At 37.9% G+C, this 24,759-nt stretch overlaps 1 long non-coding RNA gene across 2 annotated transcripts in view; it reads right to left on the bottom strand.

Annotated features, from left to right (window-relative positions):
• The window catches only part of LOC135289542 (uncharacterized), a 28,041-nt gene extending 11,746 nt beyond the window's left edge, over nt 1–16,295 (bottom strand). For both annotated transcript variants that reach the window (XR_010352291.1, XR_010352290.1), the window contains exons 1-2: nt 16,165–16,295; nt 14,607–14,723 (exon numbers count right to left, since the gene is read on the bottom strand). This is a non-coding gene — a long non-coding RNA (uncharacterized LOC135289542). The remainder of the gene's footprint in view (nt 1–14,606; nt 14,724–16,164) is intronic.
• Between the last annotated feature and the right edge of the window lie 8,464 nt (nt 16,296–24,759).

The raw sequence follows: 24,759 nt of genomic DNA, 5'->3' as shown, positions 1-24,759 counted from the left end.
TAAGTGGCATTCAATGCCTACAGCCTACAAATAAAATCTATACATTAAGGCAAAATTTCAAGGTTTATTACTAAATTAATGCTTTTCACATGTCCACACTTGACTTCATAAAAATAATTTTTTTCAAGGTTTGAAATAAGTGCATTCTGATATGAATGTTAAATAATTGATTACAAAGTGCTCATTTGGTATTAAATATTTCTCCAGTTTTTTATATAAACCATCATTTATATTTCTTATTCAACTGGATGAGCAGACCATATCCAGTCATTGCATGTATGATAACTATATTTTCAAAAATTTACAGAGTATTTTGAGTTGGAAGGGACCCACAAGGATCATTGAGTCCAACTCATAAGTGAATGGCCCATCTAAGTCTTGATTTCAGAACCCTGATTTTATTAACACCATGCTCTAACCAACTGAGTTCATCTCAGGGTGGGGGGAATCTGAGCCAAAATCTTATTTATTCTTATTGATAGACTAGCAACTGAATGATCAATTTGTTGGATTTTCAATTTTTCCAAGAGTACTTTGGCAACTAAAAAATTAATTGCCTGGGTGTCTGTAGAAGACTATATTTATTTGAGGTTGTATCCTATATACTGTTAAAGACAGAACAAATCCCTTGAGTTTTTAGTTTTTAAATTGGTTGCAGAGAACATGTTTATGTGACGAGGTGAAATCATACTGCAGTGAGACTCCTTGCCTTCCCAAATTCATGGAAGCATGACTTTATAACAACTGCACTGGGTCTGATGAGGAGACTCAGCCAGGGAAGTGAAAGCTGATGGCAGCCCCAATACAGGGCTGTTCAGAGCATGGTTTAACATTAGTTAAGAAGTTACAGAGGGGATTAAGGTCTGTAAAGCTGGAGACTACCTGTCTGGCAAAAAGATGATAAAAAGACTAAAGAGTGTGGACCAAATTAGCATGAAGAGTGAGAAATCAACAACAAGTAGAGGATGGAATACTAATTAATGAAAAGAATTATGCAAATTAGAACCAGTAAGCATAAATTTCTTTGTTTGTTAAAAATGTATAAATAAGTAAAGAAGTTTTGTATTGGCATCTGTGTGGGCCAGAACTTTGTCAGCCACATATACCTCTTCTCCAAGAATAAAGTAATGCCTTACTCCCTAACACTAACAAAGCAGTGTTAGAGAGTCTTCTTTATCCTGATGATTATGGAGGATTTCAGTGACAACCCCGCCTGGAATGAAGTAGTGTTTCTTATAATTTTGTAGGAGAAACCATAATACTGTTGTGACCATATAGATTCACAAATAAACAACTATATGTGTGGTAATTTTGGAGAGATCATCCCATTTGTTAATTCATCTCATTTACACATAAGGGAAGAACAGCAATCAGGAAGCTGATTCCTTGTCCCTGTAGTGATTCTTCATGAAGGGACAGAGCAGATAAGGAAAGATGCCTACGTGCAGCAGTAGCTTTCCTTCTGACTTTCTCAAGAGACTCTTTGGTGTTTGCATGCCAAGCAGTTGCATTAAAGATGTGGCACTGAGTCACAATTAAGAGAAGTCTATTAAGCACAATTCATAAGTGGACAGGAGGACTTATTCCTATCTTTCAATTTTGGGACTTTTTTCAAATACTAAAGCAAAAGAGGCACCTCCAAACAAATGCTGGATGTATGTGATTTCACATTTGCTTTTTAATACTTTTTTCCTCCTGTGAAGGAAGTTGGATATCCTGCCAAGGGGCAGACATGAAGTTGAGCCCTATATTTCAAGATACCTGTGTGCAGACAGTTTTTGTAGAGTGGAGAGATGTACAGTCAAAAGAAATGGCAAACAATGGAACTAGATGAACTTTATGTCCCTTCCAACCCAGACCCATTATATGATTCTACGTTAATCAACTTCTTCATCAAATATTAGTGCCTTATGAGAGCAACTGGAGAAACACAGATTACTTTTCAAATTATGCAAAAACTTAAACTTATCTGGAACTGGTCAGATCTGTCCTGCTAAAGACACAGCCCTCAGAACTAGTGTCTGGCTGCCTGCCAACTGGATGTGGCACTGCTGACTCCCACGCGCTGGGCCCAGCCACCCAGCCAGTTCTTAACCCACAGAAGAGAGCCCCCGTCCAAGCCGTGGGCTGCCGGCTTCTGCAGGAGAATACTGTGGGAGACAGTGTCAAAGGCTTTGCTGAAGTCCAGATAGACACATCCCCAACTTCCCCCCATCCATCAAGCAGGTCATCTTGTCACAAGAGGAGGTCAGGTTGGTCAGGCAGGTCGGATTGCCTTTCCCAAAGCCCTGCTAGCTGGGCCTGGTCCTTTGATTGTTCTGTACATGCAGTGTGACTGCACTCAAGGTGATCTGTTCCATTATCTTGCCAGACACCGAGGTCAGAGCACATGCGCAGGGCACATTCATAAGTAGAGCTGTGTATGTCTCACAACTGAGAGAATCAAATTAAAACTGTTAAAACCTTCATTATTATGCATTGAGATGCACATCACAGGTTTCTGATGATTCTGTTTGTGAAAAAGTAGTGTTATATCTTCCTCTCATGATAACAGCCCTCAGCTTGCCACCTTGAGTGTCAGACTCAGAAATATCTGACAGTTTTCACTGTGACAAAAATCTACAAAAACGCCTCTGACCCACCACAAGTAATCTAAATGCAATTTTCCTTTTCTTCTAGCAGTGCAAACAAACTGTTTTTATCTCAGTCATAGCTCTTTTGTTTTCTTCTTTTCCCCAATTCCAAGACAGTCAAAGGTAATGTAAGCAATCACCATCAGCTGGTAAAGGCTAGGCTGGTTTAGCTAGAAGTTGGGTTAGTGAAATATTTTGATTGAATAGGATTTACATCCAGATTTTGAAGCAGACAGAATGAATATGGTGGACTCAGAGTAGGATAGCCAAAATTTTTACTATCTTATCCTGAAATAATGTGGCAATGAAAAGCATTGAATCAACATGCATCATTTTTAGTGTCAGGCATTACAGCAAAAAGATAGAGCACTATCTTTCAGTAACAAGGTTTTTTTCAAGTCCTCATCAGTAGACATGACCAGGCCCCAGAAAAGTATTTAAAAAAAAAAAAAGCTGTCCAGTGAATTTAACTTTTTTTCTTGCCTGCTTCCAACAAAGCTATTCAAACATATTTCCCACAAACAGCCTGGCAAAGGCAATCTAATAGCTCCCATGTAAATCAACTGGCTTCAGCTGGTCAGAAGACCACAACCCTTTGCTGGCCCATCCCCAAATGACCTAACCTCCAAATATCAGCTGCTGTTCTGCATTAACAAAGAAAACAAGAGTGCATCAGAGACTGACACTTCTCACTTTGCATGTGAGTATGTGACAAACTTCTTTTCACTGCAGAAATTAATGATCCTACTTATCAAAGGAGGGGGTTTATAACAGTAAAATGCTACTGTTTTTACTATGTAAGAAGTGTTTCAAGAGCAGAAAAGAAGCCAGGTCCTTGAAGGCTTTCATCTTAGCAGAACAACATCTTCCTCCTTACAATCACATAAATGAATCTATTTTCTTGACACCTCGTGTGTAAACAGAGGATGAAGTTGTTGAGGCCTCCTCTTGAGGTGCCACATGACCCATACACACCTGCATTGTGATCTGGTTACTGAAGTTCTTAGAAATGCCTCTGCCCAAATCAAGATGCAAAAGAGCCTATATGCCAGTGACAATGGTATGGGTTTTATTTGATAGTAAATATGGGGGGAAGAGAGAGAAAGAAAAAAAAAAAAGAAATAGGTGGGAGGACAGAAAGGTGTTGACAGAGACAGAATAAGGAAAATATCAGCACCCTGTGGATGCCAACTATGTTCCATTGATACTGTCCTTGGTGGTGAAGGCCCCCCCTGAAAAGCACAGGATTGGATGATAATGTAATGTACCAGGCACCTCCCTGGGGATTAGGATAGAGTTTGCCATTGTCTCTTACAACAGACTCCACGTTTGTTGCATCACATGCAGTCCTATGGTACAAGGCCTCAGGAATGACTCTGGGGCCACTTCAGGGGGCCTTGTATGGATTAAGGCATCCTCTCAGCTGTGCCTCACGTGACTGTCCCATGGATGTGGTATTCCCATGGTTGGGAGTTCCATAACTAGTTTGTTTAAGGGAGGATGGGTTCACTGCCCCTGAGCAGAGGTTGCAACACACCAAAACTTCCTTTTCCCACCTCACCTGGGGGGAAATCTGTGCAAACCTGCTCCCAGCAAATGGGTCTGGGGGCTACGGCCTCCCCCACCCCAAAGCAAGCCAGAGATTATTCTTAGCAGGCTGCTGGGTTTGGCTCACATTCTTTTCTTTGTTTACTTGTTTGTTTCAGGTGATTGAAGAATGCGTTTTCCCTTTATCTAATCTCAGCAATTTGACTTTCAGTCCAAAGTCCCAGCCAGGTATCTTCAGGGGGAGTTCTTTGGTTGTAGCTTCTTTTTACAGTTTTTGTTAAAATGAACAAAACCTTTTGTCAATGTTTGAGGCAGAACTATTTTGGTCTCTGACAACCTGTAGCGAAGAAAATTTGTTCAACTGTTGAGTACTTGAGTGTCTCCAAAATCTGCACAACTTGCAAAAGATTTCTTTTATTTCTTAAGGCTTGGGATAAGCTCCCTCAAGAGCAGGGACAGAACTTTTTTCTTTTAGTACATTCAACACTCAATCTTTGTTAACAAGGAGGGCAAACCATTGCGTATAAGATCACCTATGCACAAATAAAAAAATAAACTTTTTTGATCAATGGAAAAGTGATGCTGTTTCAGTCTGTACAGGTGAGGGTTTACACAGGTTTTCCTTCGATATTACATGGCGTGAAATGGATTAGATATCTAAGGTTACTGCCCTTATGATAATAATAACCTAAAACCCTGGAAACTATCACAGCCAAAAAAATTATGACTGAGTACATGCTCAAAGGTGACAATGACAAAAAGGTACCCTGCTGAACTCTTCACTGGAAACTGTGGGCCTAAAATAGAGAATAAAAACGACACTGACTTCCAAATAATTCCCATCTCCATAGCTACAGCCAGCTCCCCTGTCCTTCGCTTAAAAGACTTACGACACAATTCAGAGAGCCAAAAGGTTCCAGAAACATTTGTTGTGAACACATACTTTACTTTTTTCTTTTGTTTATCTCTTATGGCACCGTATTGTGCACTAGAATTGTGTTGGGCAAGAAATACAGCAAATGTGTTTGCCTGCAATTCAAAATGCTGGGGTCATGTTCCATCCCTTTGAAGCCAGTCAGATAGCTAAAATCCTCTGGGAGAGTTACTGCTATAAAAGCCAACAGAAGGTTCCTCATTTATTTAAATTAATTGTTTTACTCTTCATAGTTCATTCAGATCCTCATTAATGTAATAGCTGGCAGCTGACTAGCAGGAGTAAAATAATTAAATAATATAGCTATTTAACATGTTCAACTTTTTGACCTGACACTTAGGGTCCAAGTCTGCTCTCAGGCTCTCTGAGAAAATCCCATGGATTTTGGTAGGATTCTATTGACTTTATATTCTTGTTAATAATAAAAAATTTTAGTTTGCAGTTTGCTCACCTGAAATATTTACTTATTTTTCTGATGATTTTAAGACCATTTTGTGCAAATTCTTTAGTTAAGCTTGCTAGAAACACTCAGTGAGATTCAGTTTGAATTTAAATAATTAATCATGCTTACAGAGTTTTCATGTAATAGTTACTTCTTTTTAGGTCATTTATGTGAGTAATCCTAGTAAAATAAATTCATCCCCTGCAATCCTGCAAGTCAATGCATCTTCCTCCATTCTGACTACATTTTTTACATTCTTTGGTTTTCTAAAAAAGAGACTGAGTTTTACTACACGCTGGGATAAAGAAACTCCCTCCTACACACCCTACAGTGCATAAAGGAAACAGGTGCTATTCATGTAAAGTTAGCAAAACTTGTCCCCCAAGCCATACAATTGAGCTCTCTCTATCTGATGTTCCTTGCATCTGTTCCATGTTGCCTCGATGCCTTTTTTTTTCCCCATGAAAAAAAAGAAAATCTTCTATGTCTTCTTACTTGCCCTAGGAAGAAGCATTTTCCCAAGGCTATTCATCCAAAATTGAAAGTTGAGTGATAGCTGTGCGTTAGGCAGCTTCACGGACTCTGGCCTTTCTCCTCTGACAGAAAAAGTGTAAAGCCTTTGTTTTAGTGGAGGGGAGGCAGCTCCTGGTCCATACAATTAATTCCTAATGGTTTGTGTAGGTAGCTTGGAAAGCCTGGTGCTATGTTTGTGTTAATGTGTGTGGTGCATAGATGCGCACACAACCATGAGGGAGAAACTGATCCTTCACGCTGGAATATCATTCCACATTCCCTAAAAGCACTGCAGCACCTATCAGGGAGTTATGTCAAATATCAGGGTTTGCCTAATAATAAAAAATAAAATAGTTGATTGTATTATGGAGAGGTAGAAAAAGAATGTTTTACCCCAAGGTTAAAGAAATTTCAGCATCCATGATGGGTAAGCTTAGTTCAGTGCTGAAGAAGTTGATAGAGAGAAATACAATTAGTCAATGTCTTAATGTAGTAAAAAGCTTGACTCTCCATTACATTTAGAAAGCAGTTTTTGCTTCACATTTAAAATCTAGGCCATGAGCTAAGGCAAATCTAAGCTGTCAATAGCTCAGTAAGAATAATGAATCCATGAAGACCTTCTCCACACATCTACTGCAAAGTTTGTTCTTCTTTGTATATAGTTATTGTAACTGTATCTTTTCTGACAACTAAGAGGGACAAAACCTGATCCACACCAGCAAAACTGTATTCTCTGGTGCCATCAACCAAACTCCCATATTTCATTAGCATTCAGGAATGATTTGCAAGTTAATTGTGTTTGGAAATCACCTTATACAGAAAAATGTTCTTGAGTTTATTTCTCAAATTAATCCCTATATACGCACCTGAGCGAGTCAGTAATCTTTGGAAATGGCCAAGAGTTTGAACCTAGCCTCAAATTTCAATTGCTTGTATCTATGTTGTTCTTAGCTTCTGGTGTAAAATTTGAAAATAATCCAATTACATTTCTTCAGGAAACAGCATGGCATTATTTGGCTTCCTGCATGTGTGTGCATGTGTCTGTGTGCGTCTGTGTGTGTTTACCCTCTAGACAGCCAAAGCAAACATTTCAGAGGAACAGAAGATAGTGTAAAGAAAATAAGCATATTTCTTGTCAGAAGTATACAGATTAGGCACATTAAAATAAAATAATATTTATTATAGCCTGACCCATTGCAAAAACAAAGGTTCTATCATTGCTGCTTGATGGTGAAATATGTCCATGGTGTTGAAGGACTGCTGCTCAAGGTGAGAAAGGTGAAATAGCTGTTTTAAGTTAATATCTACTGCCTTTCGCTAACAAAAGTAAATTTGTTTCCACAGGATAGTCAGTCATTATTAATCTTTTAATCCTTTCAAAGATCCATGCAAATTAGCTTTACATATTGTTTACAGAAACTTTAGTCTTAAAATAATTCACAAATATGAAAGAAAGAAGATAAAAAGAAAGAAGAATCACATCAGGTTCCTATCAAACATTTGACAACATCTTTGTCCTGCAAACTTTCTCAATACCTTTTCCCCTAAGAGACACCACAAAACAAGACATAGATGAAGCAGGATTATCTCTAGTGTCAGAGACATCTTGTTTTATAGCTTACGATCAAACATGTGCATAAAAATAGTAAAGGGGGAAAAATTACTAATAAAGACCCACCTCCCCACCCCAACATTTTGCCCAAGCAGTAGCAGGTATCACATGTACAAAATAACTTTTTTCTTTTAGATGTTATCTATATACTTTCAGTTGATTACAGATGTGATCACTCAGTTGTAACAAATAACATACTCCTAATTACACTGACAAAACATATAACATTTTAATGGATAGAAAAGGTCATGGTAGAGTTCATCTTGTCCCTCTGGGGGAAAAGGAAACAGGGTCAGGTTCTTTTCTAAGATTACTAATATTATGAGGGGGGGAGAGATTATTTCCTAAAAAGACACTTGTCAGGTATATCCTCAGAGGCTTCACACCACTCTTTTGAAAGCAATGGTTGGTGGGACCTTCACACATCAGGCAAAGGCCATGTGCTTAGTTAACACCTGAGGCTTGCCAGCTGAGCTGGCCCTGCCCAGCCAAAACTCCACACATGGTGGCAGCAGGGGACGTGCTCCGGTGGTCACTGGTGGTCACAGGTGCCACGTGCCTCTTAAATTGGGGTAATATCTGTTTGACTGGAGACAGGCATATGTGCAGTTACTTCCTTTCACACAGTTTGCCACAGTGGGAATTATTGTCTAGATGTACTAACCAGGATGTGGGAACTGATCTCCTCTCTGCCAGGCCTGGAATTAGTGCCATCCTGAGACAAATTTCTCCCTTCTGTGTTTATCTCAATTTCCCACTTTGGTGGCTTATTTTACAGCAAGTTCCTACTGCGCCCTTGACAGTGTTTGAGACAAGCTACTGCATGCTTTACAAGTGATTACACTTCAGGCTAACAGGTTTACTTGTTCAGCACTTAATCTACTGTAAAAAAATGCAAAGTATCCATTTCTGATGTGGAAGATATGTTTGATAAATTCTTTTGTGTCCCCGTACTTCTTTTGCCTTGGTCTCCTGATCAAATCTTAAGCATCTTTAGAATTAAGTGTCCAGTATTTGTTGTTGATACCACCAGCGTAATACAGAGAAACTGTGTTTCCCCTGGAGCCTTATCACCAGCAGTGGCATGATCCCTGCCTTCTGACCATGGCCCTTGCACTATGAGAAGCTTCCTGTGACAAAAACTTCCTGCCAGGAAACATTTCATACAATGAACATCCATTTGTCCACAGGGCATGGCAGCAGGAAAAATATAAACCAGGAAAATATTCCTGGTGAGAAACGCAGAACCCTTCTAAGCTTCAGCTGAACTGAAATTCTGCTAGCCAAAAGGGGATGGGTAGGTAGGTAAGTAGATAGATAGATAGATAGATAGATAGATAGATAGATAGATAGATAGATAGATATAGATAGATAGACAGACAGACCCTGCAGTATTCCTTAAACTTTGTATCTGCAATCTTCACTAGCACAGCAGAAAGTAAACCACAAGACATAGCTTGCATAGTTCTCACAAGACATAGATCTTTTATTTTCATATAGTATTTTCTACAATTTTAGTCATCAAAGAATAGAGTCATGTAGAGAAGACAAGAAATGTGAAAGACATTTAAATTTCATAAGGGAAAGAGAAAAAAATGCCTTCAGAAGTATGTGAAAGGAAACAAAGAAAATAGTTTATGATGGTACAAATGATTATAAACTGGTCTTGAAATTCCAAGATGTTAACCAAGTCTGTGATTAGACATCATGTTTTGATCATGATGCCCCATGCCTTGAACAAAATCCTCATATCAAGACTGCTCAGAGCAAGGCCAGAAGCAAATTGACTTCCATTAACAGTTATCCTGTCTAGTCTCAACTTGTATTAAATAAAGAACACAAAATGCACTGCCCAGAAAACCCAAGGCAGAAGTTCCTAAAACTGCAATACTGGTGTTACATTTGCTATGACAGACAAGTTCAATAATGATAAGAAGCATGCAGGGGGAGAAATAGTCTCATCCTTCAGGAAAAAGCTATCGTACTTCAATACAGAAACCAGTTCTATAATGTAAAAGTTCTTTCACAAATGGCATTACTGACTCAAACTAACTCCTTGTACGAGTGTTGGATATTGCAGGCGGAGACTATGATCAGCTAAGCCTGAATTTTTATTGGTTTTAATTTGGACACTGGCATCTGATCTAGGAGTAGAAAAACTATTTTGGTATTTTGCATACACACACAAAAATGTCACCAAAAAAAGTGTTGTGGAGGAGAGAGATCAGAGCTTCCATCACCAATTTCTTCCCTTTAAAAGCATTGATAAACAGCTTGGACAGAAACAAAACAAAAAAACAAAAACAAAAAACCCGCCACCACCACCACCAAAAAATCCCCCAAACCAACCAACCAACGAACCAACGAACCAACCAACCAACCAACCAACCAACCAACCAACCAACCAACCAACAACAATAAAACAAACAAACAAAAAAAAACCCACCAAAACAAAACAAAAAAAAAACCAAACCAAAACCAAAACAAAACAAACCCAAACAAACAACAACAACAAAAAAACAACAACCCAAACCAGAAAAAACAGTGCAGGTTGTAAAATACTGTCAGGTTAGCACTGGCTTTCTGGACTTCAGGTTTCATAACCAGTTTCACCATCAGTGGCATTCAAAATTACAGGAATCATGACTCCCTTGTTCCTCTTCTAGTCAAATAATTTATATGGGCTTGACAGGGCTGATCCTGAGTGATGAATCTTATTAAAATGTAATAACAGCTCACTATTATAAAAAAACCAAACCAGTATAGCCCAGGTCCAGTGCCTTGTCTCTTACAGCAGCAATAAGCAGCACCAATGTAATTTACCCCTGGCTATTATCCTCTTATTTCCAGGGAAATCTGTTTCAGGAAACAGATCTGAAGTGAATTGCCTTTTCTGCAAGCCCCTGTAGATCTGCCTCCTGAAGAGCCATCCATTTTCTTCTGGAATTAAGGTGAATTTCTTGTGCTTGTATTGGCCTTGAGCAGCAGCTCCAGTCTTCCATGTGAGGCATTGAAATGGAGATGCCAATTTAATTTGACTGCTACTCTGCTGGAAGAGTTCTACCTGCTTTCCTCACATCACTTAATAGCCTGAAGAGCACCCATGTGGCAGTGTAAGTGATCCAAACTTGGATCTAGACAGTAACATTTTGAGGTATCCAGAATACTGCAATTTTTAATGTTTTTTACACCAATGAAAACAAATCCACTACCCTGTTTTTAAAAATTTTACATCTTGATGCTTCCTAAGCCAACAAAAAAGAAGACTTAGTATTGAGTTACCTCTGCTGGAAGGGTACTCTGTTTTGTCCAGATCACAAGGGTAAAGACTTTTTCCTGCTGCATAGTAATTGAAGCATAACAATTTAATAGCCTTGATTTGAGTCCACCATGGATAGGCTTCAATTGAAGCAGTAAAGAGAAACAAGTTATCTTTGTGTGGTGTCTTTAAATTAATTTCTTATCTTTCTGCATCCCCTTGATAAAACCACTTCATCTCTCTGTGCCTCAGTTTCCTCTCCATAAAAGGATGAATGCCTGCCAGTTTTTACTGTCTCCAACTGAAGTAATATCTCAACAATATTAACAATATTACCAATAAATAATAAAGGAAATTATTGCTGAATTAGACCTAATCTTTCAGTTGGTTATTTTTTGTGGGTTCATGTGTGTGGGGGTGTGTGTGTATTTGTTGTTTTGTTTGGTTTTAGGTTTTTTTTAACTACTCTCTCCTTCAAAAATCATTTGAAGAAGAAGGAGTTTGAAACTACCAAAATAGGTTTTGAGGCGAATACAGAAAGCTCACCCCAAACTCGTTCACCCTGTGTAACTTTTGTCTGCCTATGTGTTAAATGGACAAGGCACAACCCTCACTTGGACATTTGCTTAGCCTATTGTGGATTCTTGTTGATCAAATAACACCCCTATTTCTCTAATCAAGACACCTGAAAGCTACCAGCATAAAATCAGACTACATGAATTGCTCTACAAAACAAAACAGCTCAAAGCAGCCTAAAGGCTCAGAAGACAACCCCAGAGCCTCAGCCCATGGCACCTGCCCTGCCCCAGCCAAACAGTGTTGCAATGCTGCAACAGTCTTGTGCAATGAAAGAGTTTCCTTCAGCAGAAAGGAAGTCACAACTGTAGCAGAGATGGAGTCTGAAATATTAGTTACTCTATCATACCAATGTTTAAGGAGTACATCCGCATCTCTTCTGCAGCTGGCACTTCCAGGCCTTACTGAACATCCACTCTAAGTAGAGAACCTATGCTGACAAAGAGGTAGAAATTCAGAGCTGGCCAAGAGTTCTGAATATAAGAGATAGTTTCTTACTGAGAAACACTACTTATCATGTTCTCACAAAGACATAAAATTCAATGGTTTCTGTTATAACCTTGTAATGACTTTTAAAATTCACTTCCTCACACCACTTCCTGGCTTTTTCCACACAGATATTTGTGTTACTGCTGTTTACTCCTGGCACTTATACCTTATCTTACAAAGGTGCCACAAGTCACGCCACAAACAATGCTGCAAATAAATCTTTCCATTTTCAGCAACAGGGTGTCACCAGTGAATAGGTGGGAATTTTATTTCTTCCCAAAACTTCATGTTAAAACCTCCACTACCCCAAGAAATGAAACGTTTAAAAGGTGTTAAAAGAATCCATGCATCACAGAACAACAAAATTCTAGAATCTTACTGGGCAATCAGCCCAGTGATGTCTTTCATATGTGACTTCAGAAGACACTAAGAATTTAATCTCTAGGCATTCACTTAACTACTGATGACACCTTTGAAACCTCTGGAGTTAAGGGTATATTTCAGGAAAGAAGACAGACAAGGTGAGCCACAAAACTATTTTCTGTGATCCGCAAATCCCCAAATAACTTCAATAATTTCCTCAATCTGTGATTATTGAACAAAATTGTGTTTACTTGGGGCTGATTTACCATGGCCACAGAGTGATGATCTAAAACTGGTTTGTCAAATGACTTTCACTCCATTGCAAGTACCTTCTCCAGGAAAATGCATGTTCCCATTAAAAACCTTATTCCAGAAGAAGAAACAAACATCCTCAGCAATTGATACCTTTTGCATCACCGTAACTCAATTCAGCTGTCTCAATGCTCTAACTCCTTATGCTATGTTACAATAGTGTAATGTATGAGTGGAGGTTTGGAGTGGGTAGTTTCTAACAGAGACAAAGAAGAGTCATAGGTCTTATAGAGGAATATTCTTATGTATTCATGTATTGCCAGGAAAGAAGAGAAAGAGAAAAGAAAAAGAAAAAGAAAAAGAAAAAGAAAAAGAAAAAGAAAAAGAAAAAGAAAAAGAAAAAGAAAAGAAAAGAGAAAAGAAAAGAAAAGAAAAGAAAAGAAAAGAAAAGAAAAGAAAAGAAAAGAAAAGAAAAGAAAAGAAAAGAAAAGAAAAGAAAAGAAAAGAAAAGAAAAGAAAAGAAAAGAAAAGAAAAGAAAAGAAAAGAAAAGAAAAGAAAAGAAAAGAAAAGAAAAGAAAAGAAAGATATTCTTTCAACCGTGCACTTTACAAGTTTAACTGCAAACGAACGCTAGAGGGGGGCAGTATTTAAACCAGAGCCTAGTTCCAGAGCGGAGTAGGCCACAGGGGATCGGACAAGCTCTAGTTCTTCTTCTCACCAGTCTCAGTAAACACACAGTGTTACAAACAGTAGCTTATGCCTGTTATTGTGTCTGATGTACAGCCTCCAAGCTGTAAACTCAGTTATACAGATGTTGTCCGAGTCTGCTTATCTAGTCCCTGAGTTACAGATCCTTGCTAAATTCTATGTTTTGTAAGGATGTTTAAAAAGAAATCCAGCTTTTATCCCCATAATTTATCATTTTTGAGTTTTAAAAAAGGCTTAATATTGTAACTAAAACATGTTTCAGAGAAGAAAGTTGGTTTTCCTTAGTTTAACTCCAATATAAATTTGTTTTCTTTATACTCAGGTGCATCTTCAACATAAATGAGTTTTGACATAATCTCAAATAGTCATCAAATTACACATACAAAATCTTTTAGATAGTGAGTATAATTCACATTGCTCTTTCCAAACAATATTTTCATAAAGTACTTGTACGATTCGAGCAGAAATGCACAGGACTTCTGCTGGTCCAATCTAGTCCAGGTGCCAAATTTTCATTGACATGAAAGGGATTTAGATGTCTAACTTGTTTGATAGACTTTGTTCTTCTTCATTTAAAAACTGTTTACATGAGATCAAAATATTTTTGCTGCCCACCTGTAAGTGTAAACTTCTGCAGACTCACTGAAAAATCTTGACATCTGAAATATACACAGGAGGAGTATAGTCTAGGATGATTACCAATACACTGAAACTTTGGATTTGGGAAACACTCCTGACCACAGTACATTTGTCAGTCTGTGTCTCTTAGAGCTTCAGTTCCTTCTGTTCTGTGTCAGGTAAGCACTCCTAGGAGTTCAGTCTGGGACTGATAGTATATGAGGCATGGATCTTTTCTGAGTTTTACCAGCAAAATTACATACCTAGACAAAACAGGTTCCTGCCTTTTTTTTCACACCTACTGTACTAAGTGCTATTAGTCTTTAGCTTTAAAGAATAATTCAGCAAAAAGCATATAAAAAACAAAATGAGGGAGATTGCAAAATATCATGGCTCTAGCCCAGATCAGCGGGAAAGGGGCATGGGCAAGACATTCTGTTATTTGATACCACCTTATGTCACCGGCAGGGGCAGGGAAGAGGGACTGTCTCTCACTTCTAAAGAAGGGCATTCCTTTCCGGTTGGGAAAAATGTGGCTGTGGTCAAGTCTGGCCTGGCCCTGCAGTAAGCGTTCTTGCATGTGAGTCATTCTCTCTTTTTGTATACTTCTGTTATTAATATTGTTGCTGTTATTGTTTGTTTTCTTATCTCAACTTACGATCTTTGTCTTGTGTGTTCCCAATTCTTCTCTCCAGCCACTCTCCAAGGACAAGGAGAGAAAGAGTGCTTGGTTTGGAAAATCTCAGTGGGAGAAGTAAATCAGGGAGTACTATTCCTAAATCACAACACAAAGTCAAGAAATTAAGATCATAAGATGGATGAGGGGAATGAGGGGAAGAATTTACACTTTCTGAGTAGAGCAGAAGTCTCAGGCTGACATTCTGCAAAGACTTCCCAATAAATTACTTAGTGCTGAGGATAATGCTGTCACATAATAGTGAAGATGTTTGCTTGCAGAAATTATGAAAGACTGGCATCAATCAAAGTTAACTGCAGCATCTCTGCTCATACTTTGTACCCTGGAGGACTGCCAGCTTGTGCCTCAGGTGTACCAGATAACAAGGCCATCAAGGACTGTGATAATGACTGATTGACACAATTGTGTCTATGTTTGGCTTATGAAGTTATCTTTGGTTTCGTCTCGCATCTATTTTTTCTTTCCTTTCTAAATACAGTCTGTCCTTTTATTTCTTAATTGGAGCTTAATAAATATGCATACATCATTAAATTTCAAAAGCCAAATCTTATTGCTGAGGATATTACTGATGGCATTCCCTTTTTCTCTGAGCTATCTTATCAGGACCCTTTATTCCCTTTTAATAGTCCCATACCTCCATTGGAGAGGTTAAGGAGCCCAATTAACTTTGAATCCTTCTTTAAAATGGAATAACCCTATATTCAGCTGATGTGGAGCGAGAAGGAAATCCCATTCCCTGACCATTACCAGTTTATTTCAGTTGTTGTAACACTAAGGTTAAATATATAAAAAAATGCCCAAACAGCAAAACCTCATAAACTGCACATAATGCCCACAAAGTACCCACAGTTATTGCATCTTATTAGCTTGCTCTCATACCCCTAGTTCATGCCAAAGGTTAAAGGAAATCCCTAGCATTGGAGAGGATTTGTAGCCAAATGATGTAGGAAGGAAGACTGTAAGAATTGCTGTAAAATGTAAGCCTCATTTAGGTAGCTTTGGAGATATGCAGAGGTCCCCAGTTCATGCACCTCACTTGCAATCTCAGCCTGCAGCAAGACCTCTGCTGCTGGGATGCTGCACAGCAGCCAAGTAAAGATTCATGGAAGATAAAAAGTAAAGAATTCAGTTTCTTCTTCCGTGCTGAACAAGACCATGGTAATATAAACCTTGCAGTTCACTGTCTTCAATAAAATAGTACACTAATATCACATAAATGTCACCCTAGTGGTTCAGTTCTCAAGTTGTTCTCAAACTGGATCCCATAAGAAAAAACCCCCACATTTCTTCACCCTTAGGATGCTTCACAAACACCTTTCAAACACTGCTATAAACAGTGGAATCAACATAACTTCAAAAAAGTCCCAGGGGTCTTTTGTCATAGGAAGTTTTAGGAATCACTATCAGCTTCTTTGATATAATTGCACACTTGTTAAAGCAGTTAGAGAAGAAACTGTTGCTATTATCCCAGGAATTTACATTATTTGACTCTCTTTAACATAAAAGGTACAATAAATACCTCTGAAAAGATTCTTGCAAGGCATTTGGGAACTTGGAATTACTGTCTCTAACTGCTTTACATTTTGTTTGCCTTCTCTGTTAGACTGGGACATAACTTTACATGTGTAGGCTTATGCCTTCACTTTTTTTACTTCAGTGGCAGGGGGTGAGTTGGCAAGCAACTGCATGTATGGAACTAAATATGTCTTTGGTATGACATCACAGTATCAACGGGTTGATTAGGAGATATCTTATGTCTTTTGCTCCAAGTTCAGACCACCTGCTTTGAAAAGCTGTTTTTTTGTCTTGACTGTTTTTACGTCTTCAATTTGTGCTTACATGTGGTGATGAATTTTACACTTGGGTAAGTGACAGAGATTTGCTTTTCCTTCAAACAGATGCAGGACCAATATATTCCCCCATGATGACTAACACACTCTAGCCCTAAATAGAGGAATTCAGCAGGTACAGAGAGAGGTTGTCTCTGCTCGTTTTCTCTCCACCCCAGTAAGTAGCAGTAATGCTACAATACTTCAGAGGAGTCCTTAGAAGATAAACCCAGGAGAACCAGAGGTCGTGAGACACAGATCTGCTCTTCAAGAATGCAGAGCTGTGAAATAAAGTGTGCAAGTGGTAAGATAGAACCTATGAGTATCTTGTTTAACCAGTGACAAAGTGTTTCTCTAAGCTTATGCGTCAGCATTCCCTAGTACAGCTGCCTTCTGCAGCTTAGATGGCACAGACTGTCATGAGTGTGCAGCTGCACCTGAATGAGCTGACTTCTCAAATAAAATCAGTATCATTCACAATCCCTACAGTTACAGATCCCAGCCTTATTGTGGTACAGGCTGAAGAAGCATATAATTGAAAAGACTTACACAAGAATCCTTAACTCACGGAGCTGTTTCTTGTAATTTCTTCCACACTATTGCCTACACCTTGCTGTACTGCACTGGCACTTCTCTGGTTCCACAAGTTGATTTACAAATGCTGCAGAACACCTCTTCATTACAAAAATTACAACTGGAACAGTGAACATAAAGCTGAGGAGCATTTCACAAAAAAACGCTGATATGAGATGTAGCAACATAACTGCACAAAAAGGTGGAGACAGGTGAAACTCAAAGACTGAACCCAATCTCAATTTAAATAGATGCAGAGATACTGGAAAATATGTCACAACCCAGAAATCTTTGACTCTTCTTTCAAGTGAGTGCTTAACTCCAATTACATTGGTAACTATATAAAATCTGCTTGAAATGACATGGCTCCATACTAGTTTCAATGAAACAAATTTTAACAAAGAAATGGTTATCACTTGGAGTAAATGAGTTTTCCAACTCTGAAAAGGGGGTGGTAAAAAACCACAAAACCAAACAACAATAAGGTTCTGGGACAGTCTGGATTGGATAAAAACACATTAAATGGATAGAACCGCTCGATAAATGGGTATGTGTGTTAAAAACATGAATGGTCTGTCTATAAAACCCAGTTTCAGTGTTAAAGAGAAGGTATCTTTTTTCCTTCTACAGAAATACACTGGGAACAAAATAGAAGAGACTAGGAGCAACAGAAGAAGTTAAAAATATCCTAGAATAAAAGGCATGCTTTGCTTTGCTTTGCTTTGCTGAAAAAGCTACATGTAGCCAGATATAGCTGGTTCATTCTGACCTGTGCTTAAGGAATTATTCATAGTTATGGATTAATTGAGGAATGAATGGATAAGCAATGGATATGTCTGTTTCTGGTTGTTTTGCCAGCTGTTCCTTCTATGAGTGAACAAGGAAGGCTTCTTTAGATATGAGAAAGCATGAACCACTGAAAAATCACACAATCCATGTAGGACTTTAGAATGCAATGAAAGTAAATGTCAATTTTTTTTTTCAGCAGCATGTTGTTTTCTAGAATGCATGACAGAATGACAGAAACTTTACAGCAAAAGGTACTGCAGCAGCTCATGGCCTAGGCAGCACTCAGAAGCAATGCATGAGGAAAACTATACCATATGGTAGCCTGGACAGCTTATTGAAGGGATCATTCAGAATTACCAGTTTATATCTTGTTTAATATAATTTTTACAGATGAAAGCAGCATGGAACAACATGACTATGGATTGCATTAAAAGAAGAAACAAAGAAACAAAGAGATAAAGAAAAGGGAGGAAAAAGAGGTGACAGAAGAGAAGAACCAGGAAAAAATCAAAGGACATAGAGAAATCTGAGGGATTGAAAAGGAAGAGTTTGTGAAAAACAGTGACAGACTGAAAGAAATGTGTAGGATGCAGTAAACATAGAAGAAAAAGTGTACATGACTAAAAAAAACTGCCACCTGATGGCATCAGCATCCCCTTCAAACTTCCAAAAGTTTAGCTTGAGGTGGTCCTGCATACTCACCTTCTCTGTTGCACTCTGAGCCAAGGGGAACTGTCATGCCCCATCTCATGTTCCAGCCAGCAGTGGGCTCTCACAGGTTCTCTATTTCATTATAAAATCTAGAAGGCATGACCTGAATTTAGGTTGTGAGCCACCTAAGTGGATACAAATTGTTCTTTTCTTTGGTTTTCTGCATACAGTTTTTGCTATAGTTTATAACTGTGTATCACTACAGTTTACTCTGCATCAAAGTGCTATTATCTATAGCACCAAAGTAGTGTAAAATGGCACCATGTCCATGCTGCTTCTTTTGCTGGATCAAACTGCTTCATCCACTCTTTTCATTGAGGATGATGCCTTAAGTTTTAGCTTTCATATTTTCCATATTCTGTACTGCATTATTCTATAAATCTGAACTTCATATAGGGTGTGAGCAATTTCTCCTCATAGTTTAGTTAGACAAAACAGTCATTTTCCATCCCGAGAACCAAGGACACTGTTGAAGCTTCATGCCCAAAAAGTACAAACATCAAACTGAGGCGAGCAGTCTGGGAGGATGAGACTTCATAACCTGAAGCTGCAATTGGACAATTAACCCTAATATGCAAATGCACCGAAACTTATAAAAGTGTGCAAACTTGTGACTCGGTGTCCTGCTTGGGTGGAGCCACAGCCAGGGTCTTGTACTGTCCAAGGTGTATCCTCTGAAGGCCTTTGCAATAAATACCTACTTTATTCCTTTAACACTGCATAGCCTCTGTTCCAGGTAGCATTTCTAGGCATGAAGGACTAATTTTAAATATAAATTTACTTTTAGCTCTTATATTGGGCTATACTTCCTATCTTTTATCAATCCACTGTTCCTTGTGTCCTCAAAGCAGATATTGGGCAGAAGATATAAGAGGAATAGCTAAAATATCATGAACATACTGACTGCCTAAGGATTCTCTGTAATTTTTTAAGTTAGTAATTCCCTTGAAACATTCAGCAGTACCACTGTCTTTGATGAGCACTGGCCAATGAATCAAATTTTTTTTTCAAGGAGATGCACACCATAGCACAGGTATTATTTTGTTAGAGAATCACATTAAAAATCCTCATTAAGATGCTTCCCCTGACTGTAACAGTATTTCTGAATATATGAAACAAGATAATGGACTGATACAAAATACTTCAAAACCAGTGCCATAACCATTGATTGTTTCTGACTGTAATGATAGAGTTTTCATTCATCCATGCATGAGACCTGCATTCTGTTTTGTTTACATCCATGTTGTTTAATTCCTAACACCACTGACTCACAAGATAAAGGACAGAGAACAGATTTCTAATACTTCAAAGGTACATATGTAGTCAAATTTCTGGGTCAGCTCTTTATACAGATGGCCATTGGAGGAATTTGCATTTCCCCATCTCTAGAACATTTAAGTAACCACAGTTTTACATAACACAAGTCCATGTCTGCATCTGCCTTCTAACATAGGCAGTAAACTGTCCCCATGCAGTATACTTTCAAAAGATCCATTCTGAGTAGAAATAATACCACATACATACTTTTTCTTTCAGTTAAAAAATGGCATTTTCCTGTGATTGGTAAGTTTTATTTTGGAGACAAAATATTACAGTTAACAGCTTTTATTGCTACAAGCAGAAGAGAAAAGCAAGATATGGACAAAGTTATGCATTAGAACAATAAATTGGGACTGGAAAGTCAAACAAGAAGATGGAACTGCTTCTTGCCTTCTGTTTCATAACTAGGCTGCCATATTAAATATCTTTGTGGAATAAACAGGGCAAAATAACCTCTCCCTATTGTACGCTCTATTCAAATCTGTTCAAAGCAGATAAGATAAAGAAGAGAGAATGTGAGGATTTTGCCAACACTTTCATCAGGGAAGCAGCCATTCCACTATAACTTCACCAGAGACATTATGCTTATGAGTTTACACTGCAGTGAGTTTATATTGTTATATTAATCAACACCATTTTAAATGTGCTCCAACTACAGTTTTAACACAGAACAATATAAATGCAAGGTATTTTTACTATTCTTCCATCTGGTAGTCTTCAAGTGCTTTGCAGATGTGAGGAAGCCAAGCCCCATAATTCATGATGACATGATGTTTCAGAAAATCAAAATAAATTGCAATCCATGCTGCTTTTCTGGGTCAGATACTTGTTCAGGAGTTCACTGCATCACCAGGGCTGTTTAGTGAAATACATAGACCAGGACTGAGAGAGGTTCTTCAACAGAAATGAGCTTTTTCTCTTCATCAAAAAATCTCCAATCTGTCTTAGAAATTATTTATATTGTCCTCAAATCTATACTACCCAAGAAACAGAGAGTAAAGGATAGATGAGTCTCACTTTTCCAAGTTCAAAGAGGGAAATATACGTAGAAATGTTTAGCAACTAGAATAATTTAAAAAATAAAGAAATACTGCTGCTTCTAGAGGTAAAAAAGGAGATCTCCTCTGGCTTTTGGCACTGGGATTTAATGTTTTCCTTTACTCAGATTTTTAATATGTTCTGTCCAGTTCTAGTGCCTAAGGAGTGTTCACAATTCCTGGATTGTACTTAAAAAGAATCTGACCCACCGATTCTTTACGAAAACAAGACACTTTACTTGCCCATACAAACCACAAATATAGCAAGCCTCTGTTAGGGATCCTTTGTACAACTGGTTTGTAAACAGAAAAAAATAGAAATTTAGAAATTCTCCATAAATTTTAAACTTTTAAAACAAGAATAGTGCAAGAAAGAGGGCTTCTCTTACCCCAGAAAATACGAACTCAGATGAAGTAAGAATGTAGTAATGAGCAGACAGACTGTATAATATGAATGTTGCAAATGAGTCATTAGAAGATTCTCATGATCCCTCTTGACTTCCCTTTCAATTGCTACCAAGATAAAATGCCATTTTTGGGAGAGTGAAGCTTGATAAAGATGTGGAACAGTTGCAGCTGGATTTTAAACTTTTTGAAAGGTAAAGGATGTAACAACCTGTTAAGACCCAAGCTTACTCTGTGACTTTTAAAAAGGAATTTAGATTTATATTTACTTTGGTGATGCACATGGGAAACGACAAATTTCACAGGAGGTTTAATAAGAAATTTTTACTTGCAAACTTTAGAACATTAAGGTAGAAAAAGATACTTGGCAAATTTAAAACAACAAAGTAAGGCATTTCGCAAAACAGTGACTTTGTGAATATTAATCCATCCAATTTTAAGTTTTCCACGTTTTGAAAAGAGGAAGTCAGAGGAAGAAAGAGAAAGAAGGGATAATGATATACGTATAGCCATCACTTTAGATCCAGTGTAGTCTCAGGTCCCTGTAAATCCAAGGCAGTGGGGCACATCAGTGTTTCACCTGTGCCACTGCTTTTTATCTGTCCTGGTATAGGGCCCTCTGCCCAGGGCCCTCTCCTAGGCACCTGCCTGTGCTTTACTGTTCCCCAGGGGCCTGTGAGGTCTTGTTTCTCCACACAAACCACAGGAGCTGTTTTGTTGCTCCACAAACCTGTGGCTACTAACCCTCCTGCTTACCATTAAACAATGTGACAAGATCTATAGACAAACCAACACTCTTTCAAACTTACTTTCAAACAGACCAATTGCAACAACCACTTCACAACTTTGGCACAAATATTTCTTCTAAAAAATGCAATTTGAAATTTAAAAATAAAAAAAAGCTCAGATGGTAGTTTACAAATATTTTCAGATCTATTTCTGCTCATAAACCTAGAAAAAATTTAATTAAAGGCATATCTTCGAAAGCATGTGCATGTATTTGCACACAACATTCAAAATGCCGGTATTCCTACATTTGGATAAAATGTGTTACTACATCAAAAGCAAAAGAGCAAATTAAGGTTCACCTTTGCAAATCTCAAGAATATGATCCTTCTGGATAGTATTCCCATTTATTCTTTGATATAACTGAAAAAGCCAGGATACACTGCCAATCATCTGTGTATTCAATGTTTCTAGAGGAATTCCAAAGAGGCATGGAAGTAGAAGCTTACTACAGGAGAAAACAGCAAGCAGTTAACAACTGAAAGAAGAGGAAAAGAGAAATGGAGTAGTGACTTATGCTCTGGCCTTGATGAAGCCACACTAGTACTCTCAAATTCTCTTCAGGAGGATTCACATTCTCACTTTCAAAAATGAGTTGCTAGGTTCACTTACTGTTGATTCATTTATGTTCAACACTTTGTACACGTATTTCCTCTAATTTTCCATTTATATATCTCTATTTCTATGTAGCCTTTTTTCCTAACTAATCTACCTCTCACTATTATATCCATTAAAATTCTTAGGATGATTTGCACTGTGACCTTTACCACCTCAGTGAATGTTTTCTTGTGCCAGAAACCTGCATTCCTTTCTCACTATACAAATTCCACTGCCTGAGCAAGGCTTGTTCACATTAAATTCAAATCACAGGACTGAATCCTGTAAACCCTTCACATGCATAGGTCTCCCTTATATGTAAGGTTTACACAATCAGGTTTCCAGTTTATATGGAATGCTTTTCCAGTGGAAGCATTTGGACTTCCATTTTTATCCTGGCTTTGCCTCACTGACATTTCTAATTCCATTTCTTTGTATGCAAAAGATAGACTTATCAAAAAAGGTGCTTTTTTCACAATGAAAAGACATCATATGTGTCAGTCTTAGACATATAAGTGTTCTGCCTTTTCTGAGTTGAAATGTCATTAATATTTTTATTTGCATGAATCTAGGGCATAACTCAAATGATCCTACCAGGGTATTCTTAAATTATATTTTCTTTTTGCAGCTACTATGGAAGAAAGTTTGAATCAGTGTTATCCACCTAACTAACAAGTGGAATTTAAATGCTCATTTCCACAGAAAAGGGTTAAATGTATTCTTTTCAAACACCTGCAAGAGCAAAGACAGTATGTGCATTTTGAAATAGTGGCAGAATTTTGTGTTTACGTCAGAAGGACATTATACATATACAAGGCAATATAGTCAAATCACGGGAAAAATAATGATTATCAATTGACACTATCAGCTGTAAGATAACATTTAATTAAAATAAAACAAAGGCATGATAGTGAGAGATCTATAAGCAGTAGAGGTTAAAAAATCCAAAGAAGGGGAAATAAAAGTGAGGTTCTTTTCAGGATGAAGAAATTACTATCAAAAATGAAATCCAGAGAACAAGAAGGAACACATGTAAAAGAAAGAACTGAGAAGGAATGCTTTAAGGTGAGAGAAAGGACAAAGGCAAAATAAGAAATAGAGAGGAGATTGCCAGGTCGAGCAAAGGGAAAGGTTCTTGAGTGAAAGCAATGACTTTTTTTCCATCCTTTAAAAAGTCTGACAATTTCTTTGGCAGAAAATGCTTGGCAGAGGAGATAGGAATAGAGCAGGATGTTTTAGAGGAAATTCAGAAATAGCAAAGAATTGACGGGACAAAGGTCATGCTAGTTTAAGAAAAAGAAAAGTCTCAGAATATTCTGAGATGGAAGGGACCCACAAGGATCATTTGGTCCAATTCTTAAGTGAATGCCCATACAGGGATTGAACACACAAACTCGATGTAAAATAAAGATATTGGTCAAGGGATAAAGAAATGGATTAAAAATACTGAAAACTTTCTTGTGAAATTGGAAACTGTATGATGTTTACATTATCTTTTTTCAGCAAGGCATAGTGACATTAAAGTAGGTTGAAATCAGAGAAAAAAGGAATGCTAAAATTATGCAAAGAATGGTGCCTTTTAAAAGAACCCCAAGGAAGCAAAAGGTAAGAGGGACAATAAAGGAGAGAAGATCAGGCAGGAGTGCTAACAAAATAGATGTAGAATAGATAAGAGGATCAGAAGCAAGTAATTCATTGAAAAAACTGCAGTAAGTAGAAATCAAAATGGCTGGCTTACAGCATGGATCTGTCCAGGCAATGAGACCAAGAGACTGCAAGTGAGGGTAGGTGGAATACCATGGACTAACAAGGAAATTCACTGTGGAAGCCACAGTTCCCTCAGCATGACTAGAGAACTGAGGAGAGAGGGAGAGCCAGGATTACAGAAGGAATAGGAAAGAGAATCAAAAGAATGGCAGATGAGCGCAACAGAGGCAGATAAGCACAGAAGAACGAAGAATTAGATATGTCAGATCCTCTTTGCATTGATATATCATGTTACTGCTTGAACAACTTGCAGTAGTTCTGTGAAATGTTTGAAAAAAGGAAGATAAAAAATTCCTAAAA

Source organism: Passer domesticus, chromosome Z (assembly GCF_036417665.1).
Source record: "Passer domesticus isolate bPasDom1 chromosome Z, bPasDom1.hap1, whole genome shotgun sequence".
NCBI classification, from domain to species: domain Eukaryota; kingdom Metazoa; phylum Chordata; class Aves; order Passeriformes; family Passeridae; genus Passer; species Passer domesticus.
Note: the sequence above shows the minus strand (reverse complement) of the source record. Positions and strands in the feature narration are given on the sequence as shown.